General features: G+C 33.4%; 1 long non-coding RNA gene across 1 annotated transcript; it reads right to left on the minus strand.

Moving 5' to 3' along the window:
• Window positions 1-2,619: 2,619 nt before the first annotated feature.
• Window positions 2,620-4,015, minus strand: LOC128091388 (uncharacterized). Its single transcript, XR_008211385.1, has 2 exons — window positions 3,943-4,015; window positions 2,620-3,222 (listed from the first exon to the last, which is right to left on the minus strand). It is a non-coding gene; the product is annotated as an uncharacterized LOC128091388 (long non-coding RNA).
• Window positions 4,016-5,185: the final 1,170 nt, after the last annotated feature.

Here is a 5,185-nt window from a genome sequence, read left to right on the forward strand (position 1 = left end):
GATAAACTGTGATTCCCTTCAGTGGTTAAAATACAAAAGCTTACATGAAACTTCCTGTCTGATATTATTTTTATTTGAAAATAATGTTTTAAAACACATCATAAACTTTTTTTTTTTTTTTTTTTTTTTCCCCACACCAGGGCACCAATTGTCTATTCTAGGAATAATGAATGCTGTTTACTATATTTTCTAATGCTTACTATCAAACACTTGTTCTATAAAAATCCTGCTTTAATCTTGTTGCACAGTAGTAAGCTGAAAATTGGAAGTTGAAATCTTGTTCTAAGAAAGTATGTGTCTTATTAGGAACAGGGTTAACAAACACATTCTACTCCATCAGTGATTTTTTCCTTGTTCAGAAATAAGAGCTTGTTTCAAGATCTCCCTTAATTCACAGTATATATAATATTCTTTTTCTTTACCAGTGTTGAACCCAGCTTCTAAATATCAATATGAATTTATTATCATGATTAAAAGCAACCTAATGCATTTGGCAACTTAATTAAAAATAACACTTTTAATCCTGCTAGGAATTAGCCTAACTTCTGACTTTACAGAAAGTAAATGGCAGTAGTTCTTGGAATACACAATACATTGCTTTTTCCACACAACAAGACATGAAAAAGACTACTTTTTTACTTTCAGTTAAGAATAATTTTTATTTATTTTATTGTTGGCAGTATGTTCTTTTCACAGCATAAGATTATTTTATTTCTTGCTCTCTACTGCATCATCTAGCTTAGAATTTCTTAGGTCTACTTTTTTCTGTATGTAAAAGATAATAAGTGGAACGTTTAAATATGTTGGATGTTTTAATGATTAGTAATTTCAGGCTGTGGGTAAAAGCTCCAGATGAAAAACATCATTATAGAGAAGATAAAGTGATTATCTGACATTTAAGCTGAGGCTTATAAATCTAAAAGAGACAGCAAAAAAGGGACATTTGATTTATTCAGGGAAGACTTGAGAAAAGGAAAAAAAGGGGAAAGAGGAGGAAAGAAGAACTAGTTAATAACAAAAGACAGGGGAAAACAAATATTCTTCTAAGTAACAAATGTTCATCTAAGGTATAAAATATGAGACAGAAGATCAAGTAAAAGACATCACCTGAAGAATGAGAATCTGATATTATGATGCTGTTTTTAAAACAGTATATTAAGCTTTTTCAGTAGAACTACACAAATAAGACAAAAAAATCATGACATGCTAGCTAATGTATTTATTAGTTAATCACGGCTTGATAAGAGGAGTGGCAGCATGAACTGACTTGCGTGTGCAGAGCAGCATACAGAAAGGCTGTACAGAAGTTGATGCTGATGTTTCCTCCAGAGAGGACAATATACTTGGAAAGGTTTCAGAGTTTTTATCTGATGTTTTCAGTCTTCTCACATTTGCTCAGAGGCTTAAGAGCCAATATTCTTTGATTTCCTATACTCATGCTCTACAAAAATATACAATAAGTTCAATTATCTTTGCCTTCAGGAGAAAAATCTGAAAAAAAAATGGAAGACTATTACCCTCTTTTACAAATGTGAGACAAAATTAAGTAAGCATTAAGTCACACGGAAGCACAGAGTAGAGCTGACAACTAAAAGCATCCCAAGTCAGTTACATACAGATACATTGTACCTCTCCCTCAACGCTGCTGTTCTTCAGAAACCATGTATCCTTAAGGAAGCACCTCAATGAACAGCTTTGAAACATCTAATTTCACTGACTGTGCCCACTGCAAGGCTTTTATTTTTGAAAGAACTCAGATTATCCGCAAACTCCAAGCACTTCGGTTAAATGTTCAGGACTGACATCTAACGGAGAGATGATAGAAGGTGAGTTCTTTGTTTTTCTTCCGCAAAGAGTGATTGCATTTAGCAGCTACTACCCACTGTAACTGTTGTCTACTTACAACGGAATATCTGAGCAACTACAAAAATTTTTGACCTCTGAGTGTCTACTCAGAGTTCACTGTTCTACTCAATTCAGTGTTCTACTCTTGCATTCAGAAACAAACAAACAAACCAATGAATATTCATTCGTTTTTTTCACGCACAGGTACTACACTCTTTGTTGGTATGGTAATATGCCAGAAAGGGTTCTGTTTACTGTCACTGAACTTAAATATACAAGGTTTTATATTTATTTTCTCTCGGAACAACACTGATGGAAAATCTCATTGACATGTCCCAGAATTTTTGTGTACCTATTGCCTCTTAAGTAAATTCAAGGGAACTGGATCCCGTCCTTCAACAAAAACACTGCCTCTCTATTCATGGTAGAAGACACCAATGTGCCTTAACTGCTCAATGCCCACTGTTGAAATCTGGATCTTATAAAATATCCTGCTGTAATATTCTTTTTTTTTTTTTTTTTTTTTATCTTTGTTTTGAAGTGCTAAATGTTCATAAATAAAATAAGTACTTGGAAAATAAACAATCTAATTTTAACATGGGAATTCCTACCTACTATAACAGAGGTAAAAGAAAGATAATATTTCCCTACAAGTTTTCCCTTTTTTATAACACAGCTTAGGTCCCACATTCCCCAGACTAGCCAGAACATATAGCATGGTATTTTGTTCTCTGCCCTAGTATTTCAAAGGAACAGTGCACCTGTCACTCTGAATGAAGTTGTAGGGATTTAATTCATTTCCCTCTTTACAAATAGATCTTGTTCTGACAAAGCACTACATAAAATACAAGAATATTTCCCTCTTGATGTGTCACAAAAGGTTAAAAAATTAGCTTTTTCTTCTGCTACTTCTGCCTCTGACTGGCATTTAGAGAATCAAAATACAGTCAATTAAGCACATCATATAAGCAAGTGTAAATATTTGGGAAGGCTTTCCTGTGATTACTTTGTTTCACTTACTGCACTGATGTTCTTTTCATTCGTTTATTCTATGCACTGAATTACTCACTGAGCAATTAGTTTGGAAGTGAGTCTTCCATCAGAGACATGAAAGATTAATTATATTATACCTTTTATTCCTACACACTCTTACAAACTGCCTTAACCTGTAATTGCATTTTTTATGTTATTTTACTAAAAAAATTTAGTTGAATCTTCTGAACATGCACTTTTTAGAAAAATCAAGATGATGTTTAATAAGTAAGTCACAATATTGTATATTTATTCTTCTTCCTCTTAGAGGCTAGAATTTAAATAATGTGAAAACACGTTCTATTCTAGTCTTCAGTAAAGTCAAGCAGCACATAACTGACAAATCTGAAAACAAAAAAGAAAAAAATATTTTGTTAGTCTTAACAGCATCTACAGAGCCTCATGACAAAATACTGATTATCTTTCTCCTGAAACTACTGTTATGTGAATGTACTTCATAACTGTGGTAGAAAGCATGGATACAATAATAAACGGCTAAATTATAATTCATCACTTTTCTAGGATCATATTTTAAAAAAGTGATCACAATGCTAAACTCATTTCAGAAAAGGAAAAAAAAAGGGGGGGATAAGTATCCAGAAATATTATCTTCTCCCCCCCCCCCCCCCCCCCCCCCCCTTTTTTTTTAAAAAAAAAACAAAAACCTTTATAAGCATATACAGTGCTAGTTTCTCCAGCAAACAGAAATTTAAATTAATGTATCACGTCATATTGTCAGCCTGGTAATCTTCAAAATATAGAGATGGGTTTGAGAAGATGTAAACAAAATACTTCCACTGCAGAAGTGAAGTATCCACAAGAGAAGCCTCCAGGGATACCCAAGGTCTTACCTTACAGCATTACACTCACAATTACATGTTTAAAAGCCTATTTCCTCAAAATGAGCTGCACTGTCTAGACAGGATGTGTGTGTACATGGGCATATGCAGTCTCCAATGAAAAACTACATGAAATGAGAAACAGAAGTGACTTGAGCACTGCAACTTCCCAATAGTTATTTTTTTTAATGCATCAAGATAAGGCCTTACTCTGAATACACTGTACTTTGTTCTTGTTCTTCAGCTCAGTCTTGGTGAGAGTTCATAGCATCAGTTGACAGGGTCTACTGCCTACTGCTGATCATTTAGAGAAGAGAATAAAGCAGATTTTTCATCACATTCAGTGTGATCCAATAAATTATTTAATGTAAAGGATTAAATTATTAGAGCATTTTATTTTTATCTATTCACAGGAAGGTGACAAAATAACAAAATATTTATAGTACAGAAAACAAACCAACAAACAAAAAGCAAACAATACCCAACCAATAAATAAATAAATAAAACAAGTGGTGGGAAGGATCCCCAAATAAAATCATTCCAGCCTCACTGCACTAGGATTCATAAGATCTCACTTATCTTTTATTTAACTGCCTTTTTTGTGTTTCTCAGGTGATGCATATTGAAGCAGAGTTGTGAAGATAGTTGAATGATGATCAGATTGCTCAGTATAACCTTTTAGCACGATGATTAGAAAATGCATATCAAGACAAAAGACAGCCTATTGTTTTTGGCAAACAGGAGTATGTGTCAAGTAATTCAAGGAGCTTTACAGTAAAAATAGGAAATACATGAAGAGCTCTTGAGGGCTGTAACTTCATAAAAAAAAAAAAAATGCATCTCAGTGATCAAGGGTTGGGATAAAGTCCAAAAAGTAAGTCAAGCAAGAAAAAATTACATTTAAAGATGACTCTTGCCTCATTTTTCAACAGTTACACAAGAAAAAGGAGGTCCTACTCCATGTTCCTGGAATTATTGTAATATTACTGAAGAACATTCCTCAAACAATGACACTGCTGATGCAAAGAGTGCTCAAAGCTAGATGACTGCTGCAAACAGCTGTCTGCAAATACTTAGGTGAGCTTTACAACTAGTTTATGCTCAGTTATGCCTACTTTTTTGTTGTTTCCTTTAGTGTTCCTTAAAAGATATTTTGATTTCTAACACCTACAAGGAAGACAAAAGTCTTACAAATACATTTATAAATATTACTAGTTCTTTATCCATGCCACAGTAAAATCTACATGATATTCTCCACATGGAGGAATAGGCTTCTCATGTTATTCAAAGCAACTCATTGCTACATAAGATGAAGAAATATATGAATGCTAAAACTTAGACTAGGGAAAGCATGCAGCAATCCTGAAAAGCATTACACAGGTGCAAAAAATGAGGATGTTCACTACTGCATTGACACTATTAATGAATAGCATTCATACAGACACAATCTAAAAATATTTTCCTAACAT

The sequence above is a fragment of the Tympanuchus pallidicinctus genome, unplaced genomic scaffold (assembly GCF_026119805.1).
Source record: "Tympanuchus pallidicinctus isolate F22 unplaced genomic scaffold, pur_lepc_1.0 scaffold5, whole genome shotgun sequence".
In the NCBI taxonomy this organism is placed as follows: Eukaryota; Metazoa; Chordata; class Aves; order Galliformes; family Phasianidae; genus Tympanuchus; species Tympanuchus pallidicinctus.